The following is a 12,096-nucleotide window of genomic DNA, read 5'->3' as shown; positions in this document are numbered from 1 at the left end:
AGCGAAATTTATAACATCGCGCCGGAGTAAATCCGCCGGGACCCGTCGTCTCTCCTCCTCTTCCTGGGTCGTCTCTCCGCTCCTCGCGTCGCCGGTCCGCGCTGCTTTTTCCCCGGGTACGACCCGTGGCCCCCGCTAGAATAAAGAACGCTGCGCCGTGTCTACAAGTGTGAGACAAGAGGGGCCCCCGATATTACCGCCTTATAATAAGACAGTATCGCATGAACGGCCGGCGTCGTGGGTCCCGCCACAGAGGGCGGTCCGAACAATGGGCCTGAATATCCGCGGAGCGAAACGGAGAGAAGGTGGGCCCCGGGAGCGATGCGTCGCGTTGCGTCGCGGCGGTTCGTGTGTAACAAGGTGAGCCTAACCACCACCACGGCCGCTGCCGCTGCGCCAGCAAAGAGAGCACCGAGCTAAGAAGGCGCGCAGGGCGTGGATGGAGGAGCATGCACGCCATATATCAACATCGTACCGATAACGAGGTCCTCAGGAGGCTACCGGTCGTGGAGGACGCCGACGACCGGGCTCCGTGTGTGCGCGCACGCTACTCGCTCGTTCGCTTGCTTGCTCGCTCGCTCGCTCGCTAACTTTGGTCGCCGCCACGAACCCGCGGGGCCGCTCGCCCCTGAGCGGAGTCCTGGCTTCTTTCGATGGGGGACCCTGCTGCGGGGCTCCCGCCGGATGAAAAAGCGGGGACGCGTCCGGCGAAAACGTTCGACACGTACTGCTATAATTTACTGGCCGGCTGCTGCACGGGAATCCCGTGAGATTTCGATGCGGCCCGTGTCACTGGGAACTGGGGAGGGTCCGCTTGATGGAGGGAAGTTCTCGTTTGATGGGGGGTATGTTTGATTTGGTAGCTTTGCTTGAGTGATTGTTGAGTTTGTCGTGGGTTTGTCGTTGGTTGATAGTTGGCGGTCGTGGCTGGTGAGATAGTAGTAAGTGGTTTTATGGGAATAGGTGGGATGGTTTGGAATTGGGTATACGATGGAGGAGTGGAATATGGTATTTGCAGTTGTGGTTGGTATCTTTAAAATGTGCAGCACTGGAAGGTATTGATTGTGTTCCGTTTTGTTCGCAATAGTTTTTATTGGTTCGTGTTTGTGATTGGAATTTTAATACTTGATACGGAAGACAGTAGCGTGTATTTCCCTCGATGTGTGTTACAAGTAGAAACAGTGTACGATGGACGGACTGAATATTCTAGTTTCTAAAAGGATGTTCGATAAATCAAATTGGCTTTCTACGAGAACGAAGTTTGATATATATAATTTTATTATATATTTTTAATCTATATCCTATCTTAAGATCGCATTACAAGTTTCTTACAAAATTAATTGCTTACGTTCGTAAATAAAAGATACACGATATAAATACCCGACAGCCTGAAAAGTTCTGCACATTTTTGAGTATTAGGTCCACGAGTAAGAAATAAACGAAGTTAACTGAAAGGAGGTATCACAAAAAGCGATTATTTATGGTCACAAGTAAACGAGTAAGAGCACGATCAACGCATTCACCGTACAGTTAATGTTTCTCGGCGCAGCGCGTCGAATTAATTTTTTCGTAAATAAACAATGTAAAACCTCGCGGCCTGTTCATATACCTTCGGCTTATCTTTTCGGACGCATCGCAGCGGGCAACATTGTTTTAATGGCGTCAGAACTCTCGTCGAATGAATTCTGCGTTATAAACATGGCGAGCTTAAAGGCTAGTCTGCGCAGCGGAAGGTGGCTCGAAAGAAGAAAATAAATGCAACGTTAAACGCGTTATCTCGAGGCGTTCTGCCGGCACAATTGCCGGCCGCCGTACGCAACGGATCAGCGTTAAAACTCTTATCTAACTAATTTAAGAGCCCGCAGTTTTCTTTGCTTTCCGAGGCGGATTTACGCCGCTCGTGGCGTCCAATATGGTTGCGAACGAGGCGGTGAACAATGCCGGACAATAATGTTCGCCGCTCGATTTGCATGTTCCCGGGAATATCAGCGGATCCAGATCGTGCAATTAATAAATTTGTCGGCCTGCTGCATTATTCATTCGCCACGGTGCCCGCGTACCGTTCTTCCCGCTCCGTTCTTTTCTTACGCTTCTTCCTTCATTTTGCTTCCCTTTTTTCTAACTGAACCCAGCGACGCGTGCGCTTCATTCACACTGCGCTCGAAATCTGCCGGGAATTAGAAATCATTGCCTGTGGCGTTCTTTATTCTTTTCACCCTTTCGTTTTGTGATAAAATAATTTCTTGCGAAATAATTAAGAAATATCGATTCGCCGGAACAGCTCTTCGTAATTATTATTCGACGATACAAGAGTGCATCTGGGATTCTGTTTCATTTCAATAATTAATTTTTTACGCTTATCGAATGGTTATGTTTCTGCAACAGATATTAAATAGGAACTTTGGTATAGATCAATTAAGCGTTTTATTATATTTTCGGCGTGATTGAATCCTAATAAGGGATATAAACCTATAATTGCCATTTTTGCGACTTGTTGCTGGTCTATAAAATCGTCATTCGCAGTTAGTTAATTGCGACTAATATAATTTGTCTTTTTCCTGTGCTCAGAGCCGGCTAGGATGGAAAGCGCGATCGTTAACGTCGACTTTAAAAGGAGCTGCTTTGTGAAAAATAATTCATTCATGTCTACCGGTTTACGCCTTCCTCGTCCATTCATTTTCAATTAAAAAGTCTTAGCCGAGTGAATGCAGCGCAGAAGCTATTAAAATGATGAAATGTATAATGATCTAGATCGTCATAAATCATAACATAAAAATTAGTTTCGGGATATTTGCTTCGTTAAAACCGTTTCCTCCTTCTTACGCCGTCCTATTACTACTATGTACGTTCTTCTCTAACCGCGGGAGCTCTATATATTTCCACGTGTAATCATTTTACGATCCATAAACTAAACGCGACACACAGCAACGCTAATTCACTTTACATAACATCTTATCGAGTACCCGAAAAACCTCACACGAGACTCAATGAATCAACGTCCCCGCCGTAATCACCAAACCCTACCTCGGACAACTTCAAACCTAAAAACCCCCGTATCCGACTACATTCGCACAATTTCAAACACAATCACGCCCGACACGAACGAACATCCTAAAAACAACAAATCCCATCAGAATCAAGAAACAAACCAACAAACCCCAATTCACTTCCAGCCATTTCACCATGCTCATCATCAACCATCCTCCGCCCAACATCCCATCAATTCCAACCATAACCGTAACAAAACCCCATTCAAGTCCTCCCGAAAAGTCTCCCACGCTGCGGCCGAGTCGTTACCCCGAGGCTGCGGAGGGGCCTCGGTCGCGTCGGCCCACGAAATTTCGAAAAGGACAAGTTTTTGCCGGCGAGGTGAGGGACATTAAGGTCTCTCCTCTCGCGGCTGGAACAAGCGGGCGCTCGCGCTCGCGCGCGCGGTTCCGCTCGCCGCGGACATTGTAGGGCTTATATGGCGATCCGGCATAAATCAAAGGGCTAATATACTGCGGGGGCCCGGTAATGCAGCCGATGCCGCGCCACGCCGCGCCGCAACGCGCGGCGGAGGTCTTTTTATCGGCGTAGTAAGACAATACGCATTTACATACGCACGCTCACGCACGCTGATCCGCGGGCCCCGCGCGGCCTGTAGCCGGGTTTAGGCCCGCGCAGGCCTTTCCGCGCCACGCCACGCCACCGGGGCCCGGCGAAGGGCATATGGCATGGCTTATTGGAGCGGAGGCCGCGGCGGCGCGGCAATTACCGCGCTTCTGCCCGCCGGCTCCTTCGGATGCGCATCAAAGTGGCTGTCTCTGTCCCCTCCTCCTTCTTCCCCTTTTTTCGTTACCCTTCTTGTCTCCGTTCTTGGCTCTCCTCCCGCTTGTTCGGCTCTACCGCTACCGCGAGAGGGGAGATGGGGAGATTGCGCTTATAGGGGTGAGTCTTCTTTTTGCGGAGATTCTTGTCTGGTGTTCGTTTCTGCTTCTTCTTCTTCTGTTTCTTCTTTCGATCCCCATACTCCTACTACTGCTGCTGCTGCTGCTGCTGCTGCTGCTGCTGTTGCTGCTGTTACCGCTGCGGCTGGTGGCTTCTTTTTCCATCTGGTTCTTCTCGGCTCGCTCTGTTTTCTGTACTCCTCGGACCCTTCGAGAGTATTTTGGCCACGATTCTTGTCGCTGGTGATCCGTTGTTAAAGTAATTGGGCAGATCGGACGATGGCGAGTAAGGAGTTTGATGAGCGTTCGGAATTATTTTGGGGATCGCTGGATTGGGGGACCGTTGTCTGCGGATTTTATTGTTCGGTAGGGTGAGTTTTATTGTCGAGGGTGGGAGGGGGTGCGGTACGCTTTTACTACGAAGGAATGCAAGTGTTTCTGTTATTGGGTTTAATTGGGAAATGGAGGTTTATTTTCTGGATTGGGGAGGTGATCTTCGCGTGTTGGGTGTTGGGTTATTCGTGTTGATTTTAACTGAATTAGTACTTTAGCTGGAAATTAACGTATTTCTTCTGTTTTTTCCTGTGCGAGAATTTGTTCTGAAGTTATTTAACGTTTATTTTTCTTTCGAATATCTTGGTGTCAGGCATCTGTGATCTAGAGAGATAAATGGCTTCTTTATGAGGACCAGGGCAAAAACGGTGGAATTCTGTGGGGGTTAAAAATGTTAACTATCTCGTTTTTACAGAAGTGCACACATTTAATTAAACTGACCTCCTATAAAATTAAAAAAGGACAACTCTCGCAGGCCGAACTCATTCAAATATCTGTAGCAAACAGTTAAAAGAACTAAATATAAGAATTACGCAACGTTAGACACTCATCGACAAAAGGCGAGCGAAGACTACGATCCCAAGAGTGTTACACACCTTCCCACAGAACAAACGTACACAGAAACAGCCCCCGATCGCGTAACCGAATATATCAACACTCGAAAATTCAAATCCCAAACGAAAACCCACCCCACCTTCAATTTATTCCAACGACAAAAGCCCCGGTGCAGCTATTTGGCTCCGGTGGCCGGGCACATAAACGCGGGTCCCAACAATTAATCCTATATAATTTCAAAACGCGAAAAAAACAGGAAGAATAATAATCAAATCTTACGAAGCAATAATCATGGAAATCCACCGGGACCATTATAAATCCCTCTTCCAGTTCGTTCGTTCATAAACCCCGCAAAACTTTTATCATAATTAGCCGTTCCCGGTTCCGTAGCACGCCAATTAAGGGGACCAATTAAAATCCACCCGAATCGAGACCGAGCGAGCGAGAAAAAGAGAGGGAGCGCGGGAGAAAGAGAGATTCGCTGGGGTGAAGGAGGGATGAGCAGGGAGGAGTGCACCAAGGAGCGCATCCCATTCGTGAGAGTTAACGAACGTCCCTTCGGGCAGTATTCGTACATAATGCAGAGAGTAAGAAAAGGGGTTGGAAGAAGAAGTGGGAGAGAGAAAGAGAAAGAGAAAGAGCGAGCGAGAGTGAGAGGGGGTGGGATGGAGGGAGAGGGATAAGCGGAGAGGGATTCGCGGTTACGGGGACCGTGTGGCTTGACGTAGAAGAATTTAGGAGCGACGGCGAAAGCAAAGGCCCAGTTCGCGAGCGGCCAGGTCCCTTTGAAGTCTAAAAACAATGGCATTGTCTCTTCAGTCTAGCGAAAGGCTGCATCTTCCTCTTTTTCTTCCCTGGCCTCCCTCCGCCGGGCCGGCCTTTCCTCTCCGAGCCCGGGGACCGCGTAAAACGTTTTAGATCTTTTTTCCGCTCACGGACAGAGAGGTCTCGCCGGGCCGAAAGGCCGCGATCGGTAAGGGCAATCGGACCAATTTACATTTTTCATTTACATCGGGCCCCGGCGAGACCCCGGGGACCCCGTGGACCCCGCGCGCACACGGGATCGTTCGACGATCCCGTCGGGACACCGGGGATCACGTGTCCTTCCCCCACCACTGTCGTGAGTCCCAGCGCTGTCCTCGATTGAAGATGCTGACAGGTCGGGAATAATGCCTCCGGACACCGGATGTTTAGAAGAAAGGGAATCACCTTCGGTTTTTCGGTTAAGGTTCTAAATATACCGGATGCTTGACGGGGTTCGCCGTGCGGTTTCGGTGCGTGCGGTGTTTTATTAGGAAAAAGGGAGACTTCGTGTTTTTGGCGGTGTTAAAGAAGTTTTACGAAGTTTAAGGTTGGAAGTTGGAAGTTGAATTTTGGAATTTAATCTTTGAATTGAATAGAGGTTAAAGGTATAGTCGAGGAATATTAGAATAGATCAAAATGAGATAAACGTTAAATAAGTATAGTGCTTAAAGAAAGCCATAGAAAACCATGGACAACTGTAGAAGAAACGAATGCCAGTAACTAAAAGTTTCTTGTCAAGTGATTCCCCGTTGTTGATTATACGAGAGAGAAAAACTAGCAATGTCTCAATTAAGAACTCATCCATAATCATGTGGTCAAAAGGATATGTCCTTTACTGCTTATACAGTAAAGAATGTAACTTAGAATCACTCATTATATACTTCATTAATGTTCAATTTGTATTGATTCACGCAATTAAATATTTCCATGAATCAAGTCCACCTATTCTCACAACGGAATACTTCCTTTTAAAATCCCAAGTTCTAACACATGTCACCACGTTCCTCCAAAGACCCTGCAAAAAGTACATTCATTTTTGAAACATAAAAGAAACTATAACGACGGCTGTTCTTTTCTATGAAACCCAGTAGCTCGGTCAGCATGGACAATAGGCTCCGCAGTGGCATCCAGTGAAATTTGTATACCTGTATTTGCATGATCCACTAAATTATGGGAAACGGAATTCAGGGGTTTCGTTCTCGGGACGAGATCGTGCCACCTGCGCGGGTTTTACCTTTCCGCCGGATTGAAGGGCGAGTCCTCTCCCGGTCAGAGCCAGAGGGACGTCGGGTCGTTATTTCGTCCAGGTTCCAGGAGAGAGGAATACAGATTCGGCGTGTGTGTCCCCCGCGGTAGCCAACAGAGGCTATTAGGTTCGTATAAGAGCGTTCTCCTTTTGTCACGAGCGGAATTTATTCGTCTCGATCCGCCCGGTCCCCCTCTCGTCAAAAAAGAAGCCGATCTGTCCGGGCTCCCCGAGTTCCAGACGATACCCTCCTATCTCTCTAGTGTCTAGATCCGCCGACGATTTGAAATTCCCGATGCGGCGCGCGCATCGCCCCCTTGACTTCTCGTTGACCAACGTGTCACGCGTCGTAAACTATTCCTTTCGCGCCGAACAATGGGACTTACTTTGTACATTGTTTTTTCGCTCGGAACGTTTGCTCGTTCGGTTTTCGAGTATTAGAAATAGTGTTTTCTATAGGCTCGGGTAATTTGTTGTAGTTGTAAAATGGTTCGATGGAAAATATATCTTAGTAATGTAATTTGGTAAATTAATTTTGAATTACAGATGGAGAAGGTAGTTTTATCAGTGCTTTTGCAACAAATGAAACTTAGAATTTTCGTAACGCTCTAATGAGTAGATTTTATTAAACGCAGATATTACAAAGAATATTGAATGACAATTATTAATCTTCTCCAAGATTCCTACCTTTACTCGAATCTGAAAATACTTCCATAAATTCATTCCCACAACTCGAAACCTTGGTGAATATCATTCGACACTGTTGGCAACCTAAGGAAGCAATTAACAATAACATAAAAACCATCGAGAAACCCAGGCAGAAGCAACGTTGATTAATCGGTACACGGAACGTTTACACCGCTTCAGTTAGTAAAAGATTCCCGGGCCGCATCGGAAGAATGTAGCCATTCTTCAGGGACCGAGATCACCGAATTTCATCCCCCTCCGTGCTCATTATTCGTGAATCGGAGGGCCGCGGCGGCGATACCCGAGCGACACGGAATAATTGGTATTCCGGACAATTCGCAGCGTGTACCTTGTACGCCGGTTAATCTTGTATATTCCGCAGACCAGTCTATCGCGGTCCAATTAAGAAAAGCCAGGGAAGGGGGGGAGGGCGAGCCGGGCCTGCGCGACGATGTCTTCGTCTCCCCTCTTAAGGAGCCGCAATTACCGGCCACCACGGGAACGGAAGTCAAATTGAGAAGTTCCAGCGGCAATATACAAACACCTTGTGCCGCGTTTGATTTACGTACCGCGTGGTTCCGTGCATAATTCAAGTTTGTTTAATGAACGCGTGTTCGTGCCGCGGCCGGTTATTTTTGCAGACTGTTCATCACTCGGATCGCCTGGTAACCGCCGCCGCGCCGCGCCGCGCGCCAGGCGTGTTCACGAGGGGCGGGAATGAGCATGGGCGGTGGGAGGAGGGTGGCGGAGAAGGCAGAAAAATCGAGGCGGATTTTAATTACGCGAAATCTGACTTTAATCATTTCGCGAGCGGTTTGCATATTCATGAGGTTGACTAATTATTACCGTTACACCAGATGATTCGCCGCGCCAACCCGGTAATTAGGATCTGTCGATGATGAATCGGTTCGCCCGGCGAATGATGAATGCGGTGTAAATTGATTTTCAACGATTATTTCCTTGATTGATGCGGCGAGACCCCTTTATACATCGTCGTTGTTGTTCCTTTTTCTTTTTTATCGACGCTGGCCGGTTTCGTGTGAATTTTTGAAAAGAGTATATTCGATTTTGACGCGCTTTAACGCGAACTGCAGTGTCCCCGCGAAGTAGACCGTGAAGCATTTTAACGAGATGGAAGAGTGATTTAGATAACATTGAATCGCTCGATTCGAAGAGCGTTGAATTGAAATGTAAAATGACCTTGAATGGAACAATTGTGTAAGGAGAGTGCGATTGCGCTGCTTCTTTTAATTAACGCAATTACAGTGAATGAGAAACGCTCTGTTTCGAGGTTCCTTGTATTCCCAATTGTTCTAATTGTAATCTTATTAACCATCCACTATCTAATTATATCACTTCACCTTTATTACTCATTCACACTCCACTTCATTTTAACATAACATGAAACACAACTCAACGATACAAAAAAACATTGTAATAACACACTAATACAGAAACACAGTAACCACACAGATACAAAATCTATACCACAAAACGTTAACACTAAACTTATCGAGCAATTAAATTGACTTTTTAAAATTCCCCTATAGAAACTTCAAGAGTGTATGTATCGAGACTTTAATTGATTTACGATCCAGTTTGCGTATCGCTAAATCAACTTCCTTAATAATTTCTTATAGAATCATGCGTTATCTTTTTAATCCTTTGCACTGGGGAGGTGACTCTCGGTCACCATTTGATTGGACGCAGTGAAACTATAAAATCTGATATTTAATGTTGACCTTTGTGTAATGTCTCGATACGTGAAATATTGGAATAAAATAGCTTTGTTCCAGAATGTACTTATGATTTCCCTTAGAGTTAGTTTCAAAGAATATCGTCTTTGTCTTGTCAAAAACTGTTAAATATTTCTAGTGAGAAACTTCCGAGTGCAAAGGTTTAATAATTGCGAAATGAAGAAATCAGGGATGAGTCATTTTGATCTATCCGGTAGTTTCAATGTCAACCGTTTGCGCTCCTACGTGGATCATGACTCGACATCAGTTTTATTCACAGGTGTGCTTCTTTGTCAAGATATTCCTAAAATATACTATATTATTATATTTTCAATATTATTAATAAAAACAATCGTTCACACTAACCTCTAGAAACTAAGCATTCCTTAAAATCCATTTCAAATAAAATATCGTGATAATGCAGAGTCACCGATGAAGAGTACAAAAGAAAGTCGGGGTGCAGAGGGTCGAACAACCAAAGAACCAACAGTTCAATGCTCCCGATTTTCCCATGATGAACCGATTCCACTTTCCAGCACGTTTCTCCGGCCCGACCGCAGAGTCGTGTACCGACAGAACGTGGCCCGAAAGAAATGGTCCGGCTATCGGGGCCCGCGATCGCCGGTCAACGGATTAAAAGCGGTGGCCAGTAATTAACGAGCAGCCGGACGGAAGTCGATTTGAGAAATTCCGGTGGCCTCCGCATAGGCCGGGGCCCGGGGTGTTTCAAATCGATCGACGCCGCCCGGTACGTACACAGATACGGTAGCACGAAAACATTTATCGGGCGACACTGGGCCCCGCGGGCCTCCCCCACCCCATCCCTTTTATTGATCGTCGCAATTAAAAGAGCGCGTCTCATTAATTGCGCCGCTGGCCCTTAATTAGGAACCATCAATTCGTAGAGCCGGCGGCGTTTACGTGCTAGGGACCCGCGTATGATTAACGGGGATGCAGACGCGAGGTGGTACACGGGACCAGGGCCACGATAAATATTGATGTCGTACCTGTTTATCGAAATCCTTCGTTGCCACTCGATTTTTTCCAGCTTGTGCACCCTCCGTCGACTTTTACGGTTAAGCTCGGTATGCACTTAACCCTTTGCACTCGGGAGGCGACTATCGGTCGCCATTTGATTGAACGCAGCAAAATTGTGAAATAAAAACATCAACGTAAAATGTTGAATAAGGTGTGACATGTTAACACGTGAAACAGAAATAAAACAATTCTGCCTCATAATTTATGCGAGATGTTTCTTTATGTAAGTTGCAAATAATATTGCTAATATTTCGTCAGAAAGTAATGAATGTTTGTAAAGGAAAATATCGTCGAGTGCAAGGGGTTTTTGCAGTGGGAGCCTTTTATAGTGCATTGGAAATCTACATTCAGGGATTTCCTTGTGGAGAGGTTTGAATGATATTTTGATTTTGTTAGTGGTATTTATTGGAATTGGTATGGTGATTATTGGATTAGAAATGGGAGTAATTTGCTTTATGTTGAGTATTGAATGAGGAATGATTTGAATTTTTAAGTTTAATTATGTTGTAGTCATTTATTTGGTGAAATGGAATTGGAAAGTTGAGGTTAACATTCTGATATTTTGGATAACGAAATTAGAGTAGATATGCTGTGGCAGGAATTTACTCTGTAATTTCTAGGGCGAATTATGTTATCTGAATTTTGGTGGTGTGGTTGTTATTATTTTGATAAAACGGAGATTGGAAAGTTATGATTTATCGTAATGATCCCGTAGTCGTTTCAGTTAATTAATTACGAGATTTTCTGTTGCTTTCGTTTGTATCATAGCTTTAACGTTTTCAAATAATTATTTATGTTTCGTACGTGTAATAATAATTTAGTGTTTAATGTTAATAAACATAATTTCCAAGTGTACGAGACGCTTTAGGTATCCTCGTTCTCACGTCGTAGGAATCAACGTAGGATCGTCAACTCTGCGTGAGCCCGTGCGTGTTACGAAGAAAGTACCTACCGACTTCTCGTTTCTTTGGAGTTGTCGAAGCCCGATATTTATAGGAACGTGCACGGTGAACCATTTATTTTGACCAGTTCATATATTTCCGTTCAGTAGTCTTGGGATCGAGGGAGAGCTCTTTTTTCTTCTACCTTTCTGCATTCGATTCGGCGGTGCTGCGTTCGGTTGCATGATGCGGGAAAATGCATCGCGTGGTATCGTTTTAATTATTCAGACACGGAAATTAATTAAGTCCGAGGAACGTGGGAATGCGAGTTCACGTTGCAATGTTTCTCTTTCGTCGCTAATAACTAATAATATTTCTTCACTTAGGATGAAGTTAGTTTATTATTCCAGTGTAGTCTGTTTTATGTTTGATCTGTTATTTGAAAGTTAAATGGAAGAAAGTTTTTCATTGCACTTCGATTTATATATTAATAATATTAATTTCTTTATTTCTTTGTTTCCTTCTTCTTAAGACAATCGTTTTTTAAATACAGACATATAATTCAAATAGCACGTCGAATAATTTGAAACTTGCAGTAGCTCGTGAAATAAATTTTATTAGCAATCTGTTCGTTCAATATAAGATATTTATTAAGACGATTTTGCTGTGTTTATTTCTTAAGTGTTATTAATTACTTTTTATTCAATTATAAGTGAAACGTTTAGTTTCCTGGCATTACATGAGCTGTCCCTTAGAATTGATAAATTAAAGTTTATTATTAATTTGATATTCATTGAAATATAAAGAGAGAAACGTTCGAAGAAAGGTAAAAGGATAATCAATTGATCGGTTTAGTATTGTAATACGTCTGACCACGAACCGACTCG

At 44.8% G+C, this 12,096-nt stretch overlaps 1 protein-coding gene across 1 annotated transcript in view; it reads left to right on the top strand.

The window, feature by feature from the left end:
• The first annotated feature begins 237 nt into the window (after positions 1-237).
• Positions 238-12,096, top strand: part of LOC116428526 (uncharacterized) — a 270,836-nt gene continuing 258,977 nt past the window's right edge. Inside the window, exon 1 of the mRNA XM_031980237.2 lies at positions 238-360. The gene's annotated coding sequence lies outside the window, so the exon portion shown is untranslated. The remainder of the gene's footprint in view (positions 361-12,096) is intronic.

The sequence above is a fragment of the Nomia melanderi genome, chromosome 1 (assembly GCF_051020985.1).
Source record: "Nomia melanderi isolate GNS246 chromosome 1, iyNomMela1, whole genome shotgun sequence".
In the NCBI taxonomy this organism is placed as follows: domain Eukaryota; kingdom Metazoa; phylum Arthropoda; class Insecta; order Hymenoptera; family Halictidae; genus Nomia; species Nomia melanderi.
This window is presented reverse-complemented; position numbering and strand designations above follow the sequence as displayed.